We start from the raw sequence: 18,090 nt of genomic DNA on the forward strand, positions 1-18,090 counted from the left end.
CGCAGTCCCTGGCTGCACATAGCTGCAGAGAGGGCTCAGGCCGGGAGCCCTCTCTTTTCACCCTTAACAACCACATGATGGGTATACCTGTCATGCGTTGTTAAGGGGTTAATAAAGATTTTCATATTTTTTTACTTTTGGTAGTAAATTTGTGATTATTCCTTTTGGGCATAGAAATTCATTGTAGGTGTAGCTGTTCTCTGTTTATAGTCTGTTTTTGGCTTTGGCTTCAATTATCTGTCGGATAATCTGTCCATGTAAACTCTCCCTCAGGAAGGTTTCCCCCAATGCATAAAAAGGAAAATCAGTTCTTTATCCTCAGGTAAAAGTCATCCATCCTTCTTTATTTATTCCAAGCATACGTTTCCACCAGCTTGTTTAATATCCTAGTAAATCATGTTAGGTCTATATTTCAAGCAAATCTATAGACACTCCTGAAATCCCCACCACCACCACCACCATAAATTGCCTGCACTGTTACAATGCTGCGGTCAATAAATGTTCGGTCCCGGGTCCAAGCATCTCCTGGTGCCATCCCTTTTATAAAAACGCCCTTTTAATCCAGCAGCACTGCATCAATGAGGCGGGGCCTACTATAGCATTCATGTCATAGGCCTGTAGCGCCTCTCTGTTCCTACTGCCTGCCCTACCCGCCACAGGGGCATAACTAATAAGAAGAAAGGTGGTCAGTAAGATGAGAGAGTTGTTGCAAGCCTAGGGCATGGATGGATGCATGGATGCTCTAGGCATCTCATTGACACCACAATGCAGGATTAAAAGGTGGACCTGCATCTTAACACTTGTTAAGAGAGACGTTAACACATTACCCTTGAAGGGAACCTGACACATTGATCACAGAGTCAAGTCTGCTTGCAGCATGATATAGAGCAGAAGTAGTTCAGAAGCTTAATGTATAGTTTTGTGAGAAATGATTCAGCAGAGCTCAGGAGTCCAGTGGGTGGTCCGGTCAGGCTTAGTGATTAATAGTCTGTTGTGTATGAATGTGCAGATGGATTAGGTGTCAAGCATTTAGTAGGACCGCTCACTTGACCCCTAAAGCCAGAAGGAGAAGAGGTTTAAATGAAAAATTTAAAAGTTATACTAAATCTTTTTAATACAAAAATATACAGAAAACTACTCCACTCATTTTGCTGCATGTTAGACTGCAGTTTAACATGATGAGTTCCTTAATTCTTTTCCATCAGGTTTCCTTTATTTTTCTCATCCAGAATAGCTCAGCATGCTGGTCTGTTGTCATCAGAAATGACAGGCCCATAATAAACCAGTGACATCCATCTCCACCAGTATTAAAACAGAACATAATAACCCATCATATGTAAGGGTATGTCCACACTAAGCAATTCTCCCAAATAACCTGCTGCAGATTTTGTCGCTCGCAAGCGCACCCCCCAGCTTCTTCCCAGCCGATCCCATAGACTCCACTCTACGGTCAGGCGGATTACGCTGTCCATCCAAAGAATGAACCTGTTCTTTGGGATGGACGGCAGAATCTGCCCGACCATAGAATGGAGTCTTTGAGATGGGCGGACGGTGAAGTGGGAGTGTGTGTGTGTGTGTGTGGGGGAGGGGTTAAGAGAATTCCTTAGTGTGGATCTACGCTAAAACTGAACTGCAGCTCAACAGGAACTAAAACTCACATTTTGACGGCAGAAAAGTCCACTCTTTTAGTTCATCCTCCATGTTTTCCCAGTGTTCATACTGGCCCAGATTTGTCAATCTGAGACAAAAAACGGACGCCCTTTTATCTCAGACAAATAGCAGCCAATCACAGCTCAACTTTTATTTCCGAGGATGACTGGGATTGTTAATGTATCCAATTTGTGGCCATTATGTAGAAGCACAAAATACAATATATTCCAAATCCAAAGCCTATGGAGCAAATATGGACTATATTGACTACATACTAGATATTCTAGCATGTCATCTCTCTGCATTTGACTTTAAATTTTATTTGTATTTCTAGAATCCATTGAGCTTCCAGTGCAGATGTGGAAATGTGACATTAGTGTAGACTTGGGAGCAGAGGGCAACATACAGAAGGATGAAGACACTGTTAATCCAGATGCAACAAATAGCAGCAGCTTGGAGATTGGTTCACCTTATTTGTTGGCATCTGAAAGCAAATTAAACATTTTCCCATTCAGAGATACTAGTGTGGAGCCTCAACAAAATACAGCTTATTCAGTGGAGTCTCCAGATACATTTCAGTCAATCTCCATGACAAATGGAAGCGAAAACCAAATGACCCTCGGATCTGGATTCCACTCCTTTCATTTAGAAGAAAAAACTTTTTCTACTCTACCTCAAAGAAGAGAGAGTAAAAAGAAATCAGAAGAAATCTCAGAACATGAGCACAGCTGGAGTATAATACTGAGCCAGACCGAGGCCTCGGATACCTCACCCGAGGACATATTCAGCAGGGCAGAAACTGCAGACTGTGATAAAGACCTGGGGGAGGTTTTATATATGGAATCTGAAAGACGGGATGGATATCGGACATCAGTTAGGGAAACGCATTATATAGACCTTGAGGAAAGTTTTGAACTGTGCAAACTAGACGACAGTGCCACCAGAGCACAGGTGGAAATAGATCATCTTTTAAAGTCACGGGAAGAAGGAATACCATTACAGCATCCTTCTGAAAGAGGCGTACTTGGCAGCCAGGTGGCAGCTGACTTTACCTCAAATGTTTCGGATCAAAGGTAGGATCTGAGTATATTTGTAAACAAAATGCCAAAATGTGCTTAAAAATTTGTCGTTTTTACTTTTTTCTTTCTGTTGTTAAAAAGATACTTATAACACACCAAATCGTTCATTATTAACTGCACTTAAAGCGGACTTTTTTGATAATTTTCAGGAACAATTAATTTTTTGGCACAAAATTCAGTTCTTAAAGGGGTTTTTCAGACATTTTACCAAAAAAAGGATAGGCAAAAATAAGCTGGTTTCATTCATTGCGTAGCAGTCACATTGGGTTGCAGCAACATAGCTTTTATTGATGTCAGTGAAGTCTGTGCTGTACTAACCTGGTGCCACCACTACACAATGAACAAAGTCAACTGCTTCCAGCCATTTATTTTGTATGTGTTGGAACTTGACACCCTACAATCAGACATTGATGGACTATCCTGTGGAAATGTCAGCTATGGAACTGGAGGACATGAGACAGTTGAAGCCCTAGCACTGGCACCCACCCCACTGTCCCTGCCTTCTTAATGCAACTGCCCTAAGTGGAGGCGGAAAACTGGGCGACAGTCCCTAGCCTAAACAGTAGTGATGAGCGAATACTATTCGATAAAATAGATATTCGATCGAATAGTAAGGTATTCGATCTATCGAATATTATCGAATAGTTCGCCAAATATTCGATAAGCGTTCAAATACATGTTTTTTCAATAATCGAATACTTGTTCCCATTGACTTTAATGGGATTGAATATTCGAATATTTGGGAGATATTCATACGAATATCGAATATTCGAATATTTCACTATTCGCTCATCACTACTGAACAGGTGTAACACAAAATGCAGAGAAGTATAACAAACTTGGGGTCAGGCAGCAAGGTCGGTAACAGATGGTTGGTGCGATGCAAAGTCATAAGTCATCCCCCAGCTTCCGTTTTTTACCTTCAAGTGGTCGAATACATGTTTTTTCAATAATCAAATACTTGTTACCATTGACTTTAATGGGATCGATTATTCGATCGAATATTCGAATATTCGGGAGATATGCATACGAATATCGAATATTTCACTATTCGCTCATCACTACACCTGGGCCGATCGACCGGGGGCGGTGAAACCCTGGCGGCGGCAACAACAATGCAATGCCACCGCATCCCTGGCAAACGTCTGGGCCCATTTTAAGGGACGCAGTAAGCGTGCTCCTCACAACAGGCCATATGCACCGGCGTACGCTTCGGCATCGACACTTGCACGAGGCCAGCCGTAAGCTCCAGCAGTGCAGGGAGCCTAGTGTGACAGCCAGTTCCTGACAGGAAAATGGAAAATGCCCAGAAAACCCATTTAGTGTAGTATAGTAAGTGCATAAACCTGAAAAAACAGCAGCAGTTTGTAGATACAGGATGGAGCTGCAGATCCCCATAGTGCAGTAGCGTAGTACAACAGGCTAGAATAGAGCAGCAGTGTGAATGGCTGTGTGCACACTATAGCAGCAGTGTGTACAGCTGAGTGTAAGTGCAGGCACATTATAGCAGCAGTGTGTATAGCTGAGTGTAAGTGCAGGCACATTATAGCAGCAGTGTGTATAGCAGAGTGTAACTACTGGCACATTATAGAAGCAGTGTGTATAGCTGAGTGTAAGTGCAGGCACATTATACCAGGAATGGAGAGGATGGGAAACACAAGGGATGACAGAGGCTACAGGGAGCATGAAGAAAAGAGCAGGACAGATGTGGGCACAGTTTAGCAGCACTGTCTGTCGGGGGAGAGAGGTTAAAGCTATGGAGAGATTACCTCCACAGCCCTGTCCCCTGAGGTAAGCCGCAGCCAGAAGTGGATCTGCTATGATTTGGAAGGTGAGGGAGACTTACTGAGTCAGAGTACTGTGCTGTAGACCCCACTATGCTGACCATTCCCCTCCTCCACTCAAGCTCCCACCCTGTACAGGGAGCTCTTAAACCAAAGCAATGCTCTTAAAGCAAGTCACAATTTTGAAAAACTGTGAGCTCTTCTTGCAAAACGCTCTCAACTTTTAACCCCTTAAGGTCAAAGCCAATTTTCGTTTTTGCACTTTTGCTTTTTCCACTTTATGTTTAAAAGTCCATAGCGCTTGCATTTTTTCACCTAGAGACATATATGAGCGCTTATTTTTTTTGCGAAACCAATTGTACTTTGCAATGACAGGCATTATTTTTCCATAAGATATGCTGCAAAACCGGAAAAAAATCATTTGCGCTGTCAAATAAAAAAAAAAGGAATTTGTTTTGATTTCGGGGAGTTTTGCATTTACGCCGTTCGCCCTATGGTAAAACTGACTTGTTATGCATGTTCCTCAAGTTGTTACGATTACAACGATATGTAACATGTATAACTTTTATATTATCTGATGGCTTGTAAAAAATTCAAATCATTGTTAACAAATATATGTCCCTTAAAATCGCTCTATTCCCATGCTTATAGCGCTTTTATCCTTTGGTGTTTGGGGCTGTGTGAGGTGTCATTTTTTGCGCCATGATGCGTTCTTTCTATCGATACCTTGATTGCGCATATACGACTTTTTGATCACTTTTTATTACATTTTTTCTGGATTTGATGCAACCAAAAATGCGCAATTTTGCACTTTGGAATTTTTTGGCGCTAACGCCGTTTACCGTGCGAGATCAGTAATGTGATTAATTAATAGTTCTGACGATTACGTGCGCGGCGATACCAAACCAAGTTTGTTTATTTATTTATTTATTTATATTTATAAAATGGGAAAAGGGGGGTGATTTGGACTTTTAATAGGGGAGGGGATTTTTTATTAATAAAAAAACATTTTTACTTTTATTTTTACTGTAACTAGAAGCCCCCCTGGGGGACTTGTATATACACAGCAATGATCTTTAATAGAGATCAATGCTGTATATATACACAGCAAAGATCCATCAAATCGGTCATAGATTGCTATGGCCTGCTGCAGGCCATAGCAATCTATTGCCGTGCCGGGATCAGCGTCATTCCGATGCTGAGGCCCGGCACGGGCAGAAGAATGGATCTCCCCCCCCCCCCCCCGCGATCGCATCGGGTGGGGGGAGATCCGTCCCACTAGACACCAGGGATGCACGGAGGAAAGCCTCTAAGTGCAGCTGTCAGGTTTGACAGCTGCACTTAGAGGCTTAATTAGCCGGTGTGGCAACGGGACCCATGCCGGCTAATAGAGGCACTGCCCGGCTGCACATGTCAGCCGGGATCAGCGCCGTTCAGAGCGGGGTCCCGGCGGGACCCCTCTCGGGTGTTCGTCATGGGTCGCTAAGGATACGTCATGGGTCGCTAAGGGGTTAAACCAAGGTACCACTATCTATCTATCTATATATATATATATATATATATATATATCCTACAAAAATACTTTTAAATTAATATCAATATTTTATAATTCATAACAACAACCAATAATGCCATAAAATACATATAAAACAAAATAAGATGAAAAACAGCCTGGATACAATTCTTCAACAATTACCATACATATTTGGGACATACATCATTAGCAGGTGAGTAACCATGTGACATTCTCTAGAACAAACACAATATTTCACAATCTCTGCCTGTTGCACAAAGCCTTGTGTGTCAGGAAGACAAGCAGATATTCCCAAAAGTAGTGTTAGATTTGCACATCTGTATGTATCAGATCAGTATGTATTGCACAATGCCCTGTATAGTAGATTAACAATCAAGATGGCATAATTGCTGTGTATCTATCAGAATAAATTACTCACCCCGTTAGTTGCCCAGTGCAGCTGTGTACTCAGGCTTCTTCACACCCCAACATGTTACACTTCTGGTTTTTCCAGCAGCGATGGGCAGACAGCAGGGCTCAGAAGGGAAATACAGAAGTGTTGATTGATGTGTTAGGCCTAAATGGTGACATTTACTGTATTGTGCTTGACAACCCTTGATGAACTATTCTAAGGGTATAGTGAGAAGAGATGAGTGAACCTTGAGCATGCTCGAGTCCATCCAAACCAGATCTTTCGGCATTTGATTAGCGGGGGCTGCTGAAGTTGGATAAAGCTCTAAGATTGTCTGGAAAACATGGATACAGCCAATGACTATATCCATGTTTTCTACATAGCCTTAGGGCTTTATCCAACTTCAGCAGCCACCGCTAATCAAATGCTGAACGAGGTTCGCTCATCTCTAATAGTGAGCAAAGATGAAAGGTGGTTGGTGCAGAGTGAAAATTGTAATTTCTTCACAAATATGGCATTTGACTGCCAAATATCATGTGGGAATTTTATGTGTGCAACTTGTTGTCCATGGAGGCAACAACTGTATGTCACAATTTTTGTTCGCATATACAGTACAGATGACCACTGCCGCATGGACACATTGCAGGGCAAGGGAAAGAGTAGAGTGCAGCTTTAATGCCACATTTCTAGTTCAATTTATTTTCTGCCTTGAAGTGACCCATAGCATAGCATTGATCAGTGTAATCTGCGATCATTGCATAGAACCTGCCTTTGCAGACTCTATACATGGATCGCCGATCTGACTGCCGGGAGGAAAGTAAGAGACCTCCGGCAGCCAGATAGAACGATCGGAACCCCCGCAGTAACGCTGCGGGGGTCCCGATCGGTCAGTGACAGGAGCACAGCTTCGGCCACTGATGTGAGTGGCACTGCAGGGGTTAATGGCGGGATCGTGGCGCGTTCTCGGCACGATCGCGGCGACCCATCATTAACAGTGGGGACCTGGATGCATATTAAACCACCATATTAAGTGGCCTTGTAAGTCAATATAATGACAAGGGAAAAACCAAGGCCAGGTATCCATCCACAGACAGCAGTGTGGAGCAGGATTCTGGCTAGGTGGGAGCAATGCCTAGTAAAGTAATTAAAGAAACAGATCGCTGATCTCAGGGATACCAGCCAAACAATAACACTGCCGGCTCCACTAGAGCTCCAGTGAAGCACACCTACACCTGCTATGTAACCTGTACAACACTTGGGATTGTTTTTTACTATGATTAAAGTAAAAGAGGATTTATGAAGATATGGTGAGTGCCGCATGATAATTTTTTCTTCAATTTTTGCTATACATGGATCTTTTGCCATTACATGCAGAGCACCACATCAGCCATTGTGCTTAAAGCAACTCTGTACCCCACAATCTTTTCCCCCCAAACCTTGTGTACCTTCACATAGCTGTTTTTAATCCAAGATTTGTCCTAGGGTCCGTTCTGCAGGTGATGCAGTTATTGTCCTAAAAAAACAACTTTAAGGCTGGGTTCACACTACGTATATTTCAGTCAGTATTGTGGTCCTCATATTGCAACCAAAACCAGGAGTGGATTGAAAACACAGAAAGGCTCTGTTCACACATTGTTGAAATTGAGTGGATGGCCACCATATAACAGTAAATAACGGCCCTTATTTCAATACAACAGCCGTTGTTTTAAAATAACAGCAAATATTTGCCATTAAATGGCGGCCATCCACTCAATTTCAACATTGTGTGAACAGAGCCTTTCTGTGTTTTCAATCCACTCCTGGTTTTGGTTGCAATATGAGGACCACAATACTGACTGAAATATACGTAGTGTGAATCCAGCCTTAAACTTGCAGCCATGTGTCAAACGGCCGTGGCCTAGAATATATGTGCCCTAACTTTGCACCACCCCTCTGTCCCTCCTCCCCACCCTCTTCATCATTAGGAATGCCCCTAGAACATTTTCTCCTGTCTGAACATTGCAGAGGTGCCTTAACGATCCAGCCCATGTGCAGTGCTGACACAGGTAAGGAATATGAGACAATCTGCCTGGAGCATTCCTAATGATGAGGAGAGCGGGGAGGAGGGACAGAGGTTGTGCCAGCCTAATGCATACACAATCTAGGCCACGGCTGTTTGGCACAGGGCTGCCAGTTTAACTCCTTAAGGACAGAGCCTGAAATGGCCTTAAGGACCGGGCCAATTGTCACTTTTGCGTTTTCGTTTTTCCCTCCTAACCTTCTTTCTAATGTTTTACTATTTTTATTAGCAGTAAAAAATTATTTGCAAATAGGCATATTTAAAATGGTCATATTGTAACTCCCATAGCGCACTTATTTTTTCACCTACGGGGTGGTATGGGGTGTCATTTTTTTGTGTCATGATCTCTAGTTTTTATTAGTAACATTTTTTTCTAGATCAAATGTATTGATAGCTTTTCATTAATTTTTTTTTTACCGCTTTTTGTTCACGCCGTTCACCGTGCGGGAAAAGTATTGTTTTATTTTAATAGATTGGACGATTACGCACACTATGGTATATAATATGTTAATTAACTTTATTACTTTTTATGTGTTTTATGTATGAAATGGAAAGGGGGGCTGATTTTCACTTTCATTGGGGGATGGGCTTTGGGGCATTTTGTAAAACTTTTATTTATTAATTTATTTTCACTTTTATAGTTCCCTTAGGGAACTTTCACATTCATACATTGGATTCCTCACACTGATCCCTGCTATGGCATAGCATTGCATAGATCAGTGTTATCTGTGATCTTCTGTGGCAGGCTGAATCAGAACACCGAACAGAAGACTGCACAGAGGTAAGGAGAGGACCTCCGGCAGTCAGGAAATGCGTTCGGGACCCCCGCAGACACGCTGCGGGGGTCCCGATCGCTAAGTGACCGGAGATGCTACGGTCACCTATACTTAAACGCTGCGACCGCGATTGCAGCATTTAAGGGGTTAATGGGGGACTGCCGCTTGATTGCGACGGCCCGCCATTGAGGGTGAGGGCCTGGGCCTGGCTGCAGATTGCAGCCGGTCCTCACCCGCTATGGGGCGGGCTCAGCTCGTGAGCCCGCTCCATAGCCCGGGACCGCGCTAGGGCGTACATTTACGTCCTCCTGTGTTAAGTCCCAGGCAGTGAGGGCGTAAATGTACGCCCGCGGTCGTTAAGGGGTTAAAAATTGTTGTTAGGACAATAACTGCATTACCAGCCCAACGGGGCCCAGGACAGCTCTTGGATTAAAAACAGCTATCCGAAGGTACAAGCGGTTTGGGGGTGTCAGATTGTGGGTACAGAGTCGCTATAAAGACCCCAAGTGAACAACTTAATTTTATATACAGTACATGGATTGTTTGCACTGGAGTAGTGCCAAGTGTTTTCTCATTTTTGTATATACAGTTTTTATATAGAAGCTACAGTGATGGGTGTAATACTATATGGAAGCTAAACAGAAGGGCCTAATACTATATTGTAGTTACACAGAGCGGCCTAATACTGTATGGGGCATGAAGGGGGCTTAATTCAATATGGACCACAGAGTTGGGCCAACCCAATATATAAGGACACAGAGAAGCAATGCAGGTGTGGAGTTTGTGAAGAGATGAGGATGGCGCGAGAGAGATGAGCCTAAAATGATTGGCAGATTCTGTGGAGACAAGGCTGGGAGAAATGCTCATGATGGCCCAGGCCAGATGGAGAAAAAAGGAGAAGTGAGCTCCAGTCAGAGGAGAAGCCCCTGTGATTCACTCAGAGAAGACATCCCCTTTGAGTCACTGAATGTAACTGTACTCTAGTCACTTGTATGGTCTGCAGGACCTTTGTAGAGTTGGTTCAGTAGCAGTGGTGGCATTTGGTCAGTATTTGTTCCTTGTAAACTGTCACTGTTGGCATTATTTGTCTGGTAAACTGGATTTAGTCAGTAACAGTATTGTGGTTATAGTAGTGGTCATAGTGTGTTTGTATAAATATCGCTAAAGAACCCATGCTACTTAAAAGTTATGTTGTGCTGTACTGTGGTATTTGGTGCTGCTTGGGTATTATGTGTGCTGCATGGTGGTATTTGGTTGCTGCTAATTGGTTGCAAAATGTGGTATTTGGCATTACACAGTAGTATTTGTTCACTTGTGTGGCCTTGGAATCTGTGGATTGCCTGGTGAATTCCTAGTGCTGACCTTAAAAAAGGGCTCAACCTCTTTCCAGGTAATTATAGACCTGTCAGCTTATTGTCCACTGTGGGAAAATTATTTGAGGGGTTAATGAAGCACTAGAAACAGGAATATGTACTAGGAATAGTATTATAAGTTGTCAAACTAACCTAACATGTTTTTATGAAGAGGTGAGAGGTAAAGAGGTAAAAGCCTGGATAGGGGGATGACTGTGGATATAGTCAGAAAGTATAGTTTAGAAAGTTTAATTTTTGACTGGAATATAAGCTGGCAAAAGGACCGTACCTAGAGAGTGGTGGTCAATGATTCCTACTAGGGATGGTCCGAACCTGCCGTGGTTTGGATTTGCGATGCCCCTGGCCCCTAGGGGCCACTCCGCTGAGAAAATGTTGTTGTGGGCAGGAACCGGGGCAGCTGCTAGCTAGATGGTTGTCACGGTTTAGGCACGAGGGATTGCAGCTGGAAACCGGACTCCTGACCGAGTGGAGACTAGGCATGCGATTCCTCGTTGTCTTTAGTCAGGGCACCAATTATCACACCAAAGCCAAGGTTCAGAAACAACGGTAGTTGTATATTGATTGTAACGGTGGTAACTAGTAGCAACAGTCTCTCCGGATGCAACCGGGAATAAGGCAATCTTGAATAAAGCAGAGTAATGGTTGATGCTGCAATAGGCTGTGAGAGTAGCGTGCTAAATGATGGGAGTAGTAGTGAAACTGAGGTTGAGATGCTGGGTGGAATGAGACTTGAATGAGATACTTGCTGTTGATGATTAGAGAAGATGATGAGAGGAATGACTGAAGAATCGACACCCAGATGAGAATCTTGAGTCTTGAGACAGGAACTGGAACAGCCAGTGTACTGGAGCAGCAGAGCACACGCAGGCCTCTCTCTTAGCAGGGAGAGAGGACAGACCCAACCTATCCCCTCTGTGGTAGGGAATAGACTGAGGTAGAACAGGAAGTCACATGGTAACCCCAGCCAAAGCTCGATGACCATTGGGGGTACCATGGCAACAGGGCACAGTCACGTGACATCCAGCCATTGCATCATCACACCATTAGGCATATACAGAGAAATATACATGAGAAGTACCATACTTGAACACTGGAAGGCGACATAATACCATTAGGCACTGATAACTGAATATGCATACAAGAAATGAATGAAATAGCAGACCTGAATACTGCAGGGGGGTGACACAATACACGCAGTTTGCAGTGGACCATAGCTTTCCAGAACAGAACCGGTCATAATAAAGGTGTGGGGATAAGAGGGCTGTTCTGGGACACTGCAGATTCGTACGAACCCGGACTCTCAGCAATGATTCCCGCTGTCTTAAACCTCCGTGCAGAAGATGGATACAGCGGGAGCACCGCCTGGAAAACCGGGATACTACTATATAACTTGTTTAGTAATGATATATAGGATGGAATTAACAGCAATGTTTCTATCTTTGCAGATGATACCAAGCTTTGTAGTACTGCACAGTCTATTAAGGATATGCGTGTTTGGGCATCCACTTGGCAAATAAGGTTCAATGTGGATAAATGTAAAGTTATACACCTGAGTTCTAATAACCTGCATGCAGCATATGTCCTAGGGGGAGTTAGAGTCCATTTACACAGAAAGATTATCTGACAGATTATCTGCCAAAGATTTGAAGCCAAAGCCAGAAACAGACAATAAACAGAGATCAGTTCATAAAGGAAAGCCTGAGATTTCTTCTCTTTTCACATCCATTCCTGGCTTTGGCTTCAAATCTTTGGCAGATAATCTGTCAGATAATCTTTCTGTGTAAACGCACCCTAATGCTAAGTTTACACGGAGCGATAATTCGCCCGATCGTACGATTAACGATTTCGAAGTAACGATTTTTTTTATAACGATCAGCGTTTAGATGGAACGATATATCGTACAGAAAATTCGTTTTGCGATCGTTTTGCGATTGCTTAAGCCTATCTCACACATAGGTAAAATCAGTGAATGACTGTTTACACGGAACGATCAGCGAATTTTTTGCGAACGACAAACGACGATTTAAGAACATGTTAAAAGATCAAACTGAATGATTTTTCGATCGTTCGCCGCGTTTACACGTACGATTATCGTTCAAATTCGATCGTTATCGCGAAAATTCGCCCGATAATCGCTCCGTGTAAATGTAGCATTAGGCTGGGTTCACACTACGTATATTTCAGTCAGTATTGTGGTCCTCATATTGCAACCAAAACTAGGAGTGGATTGAAAACACAGAAAGGCTCTGTCTACACACTGCTGAAATTGAGTGGATGGCCACCATTTGATGGCAAATATTTGCTGTTATTTTAAAACAACGGCTGTTATATTGAAATAATGGCAGTTATTTACTGTTATATGGCGGCCATCCACTCAATTTCACCATTGTGTGAACAGATCCTTTCTGTGTTTTTAAGCCACTCCTGTTTTGGTTGCAATATGGACCACAATACCAACTGAAAAACACGTAGTGTGAAGCCAGCCTTACACTGGGAGAGTCATTGATAGGGAAGCAAGCAGCTGGGTGTACTTAGACTATAATGCAGCATGCAATGTCAATCAGCTGCTTTTAAAGGCCCTATTACATGAGGCAATTATCGGCCGTAACGGCCGATAATCTTTTTGTGTAAAAGTAGGCAACAATCAGCCGACATGTATGATGTCGGCCGTTCGTTGTCTTTGAACAGGCTGAAACGGCAACAATCAGCCTGGCAGCGATCTGCTGCCATTGCTCCACGTAATAGTAGCGGCGTCAGCAGACCGCCACTGTCTCTGACTCTGGGGACAGGGATATAATATTATGTTCACACAGCGTATTCTTTTTTTACAAGAACGGGCGTTGTTGCCAATTATAACAACGGCTGCTCTTTTCAAAAAAAGAAAACACTGTTATAACATACCTACCGCTGTGCACACAATGTATTGCACAACAGCCACTGTTCCCCTACAGCCGTGGAAATAATTGACTTGTCAATACTTTCCGACCAGCAGACTGTGAACAACGGTCATTGTTCACTGTCTGTTCACACAAAGTATGGTTGTTATCACGTTGTATTAAGGTCAATGGTTAATTGGAGTGCAGTCACACCCAAATGTGCCCTTAATCAAATAAAATGATGTTCATCCAGCCGATACTGCAGTATTGGTTGGGTGAACATGAAAGACAGTGGCCGTTGTTTGACGTTGTGTTCTTACATAGTGTGAACATAGCCTTATAAAGCTTTGGTGCGGCTTAATCTGGAGTACTCTGTTCAGTTCTGGGCACCAATTTATAGAAAGAATGTTCTGGAACTTTATACTTTTCTACAGGTAATGAAGCAAAATACTCTTCATGGCCTAGGGTTATCTAGTGTATTTTCTTCCTCCCCCTACTGCCATATACAATGGCATTTTATGTCAATTACCAATTCCACATTTTTTAATGAATGTTTTACAGTCCCAAAACAAGTTTAAATAGAATTTAGTATGGTCTCATCAGGCTCAGCACTCTTCTTTCTCGCAGTATGCACCCATCTTCTCTGTAACTTTTCCCTATTGCAGTTTCTTTAGCCCCATCTGGAGACATTGCTCTATCACTGATGGCCCTGGGTGGTGGCCCTTTACAAAAACACTCACCTACTCTGCAAAGACCTCTGCCAGCAGTTGGGCATTTTACCTACTTTGTATTCAACCATCTACACTGGTGTACTGGTTTAGGGTAGGTTCACACTATGGAATCCGCATGGATAAGTTCCAGTGGATTCCGCATATCTACCCTTGCCATAGACACCATTCTACCCACGATTCCACCTTCCGCCGAAAGAACTGACATGTCTATTCTTCCAGCGGACCGCGGAATTGGCCCTAAACGGCCGTACTAAGTTGATATCCTTTTGCCTGAAAATGGCATCTAAAATATAATACCAATATCGGTTTTCAGTTTTGTTTAACGATATGGGTGTTAGGGAATGGACACTTACTGCTGCACAGATAAATAAGCAAGAAATACAATAGTCTGCAAATTAGTTGGATCTAACTATATAAAAGTATCACCATAATGTGCATTTCACACTAGCACACTAGCTATATACTATGACTGGAGGAGTGTGAGATAAAAGAGCCAGACTTCCCTCTGTAAATAATGCATAGATTATTGAATGGGCTAGCAGTATTGACAGCCCCTGTGACTCTGCATTGTCAGTATTATTGAGTCCTCCTCAAACTGCCCTTCAAACCACTGCATCTGCTTCTGCTTTCCGCTGCATTTAGCTGGCTGCCAGGGAGCAGGTGATCATCTCTATTTAGATGTCCCAATGATCATGTGATCAGAACATGGTGGAACGCTGTATTCCATGCAAAACAAAGAGGGATGCTGAAAATACAGTAATCCTGTCCTCAAAGTCTCGGCAGGAAGGGACGCCTCTGAAGCCTTTGCAAGGTAAATCTGTGTTTACAGAGAATGACTGCAATTGTTAACCCATGCTTAAACAGGCCTTTGTGCGCTTTTAACAAAAGAAGCAGCCGGGAGAATGGGACAGGGCTGGCTGGATACTGTGCTCCAAGGCTCCGCTTCTCCTCGCATCCAGGCAGCTGTTTACTTAGCCACCATGTATAATCTCTTTACAAATGATGAAATGCAATGGGGTGGATTATGATGGAGCATATTCCATTGTATAATATGTATTAATCGTATATAATGTATTACACTGACAAGAACTGCTATTTACTGTGCAGCATACAGCAGCCAAAGACATAGGCTCAGCCTATGCAGAATTGCACCTGGCCTACAATTCTAAGCGTTTAGCTGCTTACACCTTTTTTGCATTGCATTATTTTTTCTCTCTGTCTTTTTTTTTTGCATGTGCAAATCAAATGTATTAGTACTAGATTTAAATAACAGAACTAGTACATGTCTAAATATTTCTCATATCATAAGGCTAAATAGTCCCACAATGGAGATCGGCATATGCAAAGGAAGAGGGGGTTGGTAAACATCACTTGCTGCCTTAAAAGAATTAACCCTTACTTGTACACACAATACTGCTGCAGCTGCCGCTCTGTAATCTTGTATCTTGTTTCTGTAAGTCCTGTGCTGATGTTACGGCATCACAATTTCAGGCAGCTTCAAAATGAGTGGTCAGGCAGCAGAGAAAGCGAGCCAAGTGTCTCCCTGTATAGCTAGAGGTATAACTAATAAATAGAGAGATTGTGATCCTGCTGTATAGAGCTCTAGTGAGACTACATCTGTAATACTGTGTCCAGTTCTGCAGAACTCTCTTTAAAAAATATCGGTGTAAATATGGCATACAAAATGATGAAAGGCCTCGTGCATAAAATGTTAACAGAAAGACTTAAAGGGGTTGTCCAAGATTTTTCAATAAATTAGCATTGCATTGACTTCTGTGGGTGCTGTATATGCTATATACACTTTTATTTTTTATTTAGAGCACACATTGTGTTCTCAGGCTCAGTCACATGACATAACTGTGATTTCTTTACTTCCTGTGATGTCACGTTCCCTGTCTGTGAGTCATCAGGTGGGTGGGGCAGGCATCCGTATTGATCCACAGCTGTATGTATGTCCCCCAATGTCTGCATGGATTTTATCACACTCTCTAAAACCTTGTGAGCGCCATTGGGTACAGGGACCAATATGAGTGACTACAATATCTATATAAATAAGGGAGCAATATTGTTATTATTGTACTGTAAAGATGTACAGTGTTAGGGCAGTATAATATGGAGAGGAGAGATACTACGTCATCTCATATCAGTCACCATTCTATTTGTTGCTGTGGTAAACAGAATCCTGGCTAATTTTTAACCCCCCCCCCACACACACACACACACACACATCTGTAGGATGGCTACTGTAGTGTATATGTAATCCAGGACTACAACTCCTAACATGTACATGTGTGGTGCGGTTTATAGTCTTAAAACAGATAAAAGATTCAGGACGCTAAAACATTTTTTATTTGATAATATAAGTAACTGGCAGACACTGATCCACCATGATGCTCAAAAGGCACTTGTAGTAATACAGACATTTCCTGCCTATGGGTAGAGTAGGCGGAGCTAAATGCAGATAAGAAGGGGTGGAGCTATTGGCTTGCAGAGCTGTGATGTCACTGCTGACCCCTGTGACCTGGAAGTTCTTTATGTAAACAAGCACAAATGCAAAAAGCAGCAACAGAGGAGGATGGCCGTGGATAACAACATATTCATACCTCAGCACAGTGCCCTGGTGTCCTCCTGTGGTGTCTTTGGGTTCCCCGCTGACCGCTGCCACCAACTCTTCTCAGATGAACTTGTTTCTGCAGCCCGCTCAGCCAATCCATTACTGAGAGTACCCCTTTAAAAACAAAACACAACAAAAATACATAATACAGAAAGAGTTTTATTTGTCTGCTAAGACCTGATGTGTTACAGAAAAATAGACTAAAATTGAATATACTTACGGACATAAATCTTTAAAGTCTCAAGGAAGGAAAAGAAAGGAAGGACACAGCCAATTTTAGCCTGCAGGACAAAGCCCCATTTTGTGATCATTGTGATCAGTTTATACATCCCAGTGAGATTTTCTTCAGTTGTAATCAATTTTTCTGTAAGACAGCAGATATTAAAAGAAAAAAATATTACCTCATATTTGCAGTTTTTAGAACTATTTCATGTGTGGCCCTGGTTCACTATCTGCCTCGCATATAGTGAGCTATTGCTTTTGCAGACAGACTTAACAAATGTCTATTGGCTGTAGGTGGCCCCTGGCCAGCAACCAGTGCTCTTGGGGGTCCACACGGCTACCGAATGTTGTGTCTAACCATTTAGCTGTACGCGCTTATATGCGAGGAGAACATACAGTTGAATTCAGCAGGGTGATTGACAAGGTGATGAGAGTATTTGCTCTCCACCCTGCCAATCACTGTTGTGGCCACAAGAGGCCGTTCCCTCCCTTACAGCTGTGGGACCTGAGTGATGTCACTCGTGCACGTACAGAGCAGGGAGAGAGAGAGATGACATAAGAAGAATACAGTACTGCAACCGCACAGCAGGTAAGTATGGCTTTTTTCCCCAGAAGTTATGGGGCTAACTTCTGGGAAGGATGTTATCTATGGGGGTTAGGGTATGGGATGTGCTGGCTAACTGAATAGGGGGTACCTAATTTGGAGGTTTAGTGTACTCACAGTGGTGGTGGTATCTAACCATCAGGAGGATTACCAGGGAGAGTACTGCTGGGGAAGGGGGTGGCTGCATGGGGAATACATACTGGCAGGATTACCTACAGGAGATGGTGCTAGAGGGGATGCCTACATGGAGGATACTACATTTTTTTTTGGGGGGGGGATTGCCTACACAGAGAGGTCTAAATACTAGATAGATGCATGGAGGGGAGTCTAACTTCTACATGAGAGCATGGAGGGAAATAATTACTATATTGGGGCACAGAAGGCCTAACTACTAAAT

General features: G+C 42.9%; 1 protein-coding gene across 11 annotated transcripts in view; it reads left to right on the top strand.

The window, feature by feature from the left end:
• The first annotated feature begins 2,644 nt into the window (after positions 1-2,644).
• The window catches only part of PRUNE2 (prune homolog 2 with BCH domain), a 95,835-nt gene continuing 80,389 nt past the window's right edge, over positions 2,645-18,090 (top strand). For 10 of the 11 annotated variants that reach the window (XR_011362129.1, XR_011362130.1, XR_011362131.1 and 7 more), the window contains exon 1: positions 14,957-15,064. The gene's annotated coding sequence lies outside the window, so the exon portion shown is untranslated. Of the gene's footprint in view, positions 2,724-14,956; positions 15,065-18,090 lie in introns of those variants that run through there. The other variant, XM_069961814.1, reaches the window with a different exon arrangement.

Source organism: Dendropsophus ebraccatus, chromosome 3, assembly GCF_027789765.1.
Source record: "Dendropsophus ebraccatus isolate aDenEbr1 chromosome 3, aDenEbr1.pat, whole genome shotgun sequence".
Lineage (NCBI taxonomy): Eukaryota > Metazoa > Chordata > Amphibia > Anura > Hylidae > Dendropsophus > Dendropsophus ebraccatus.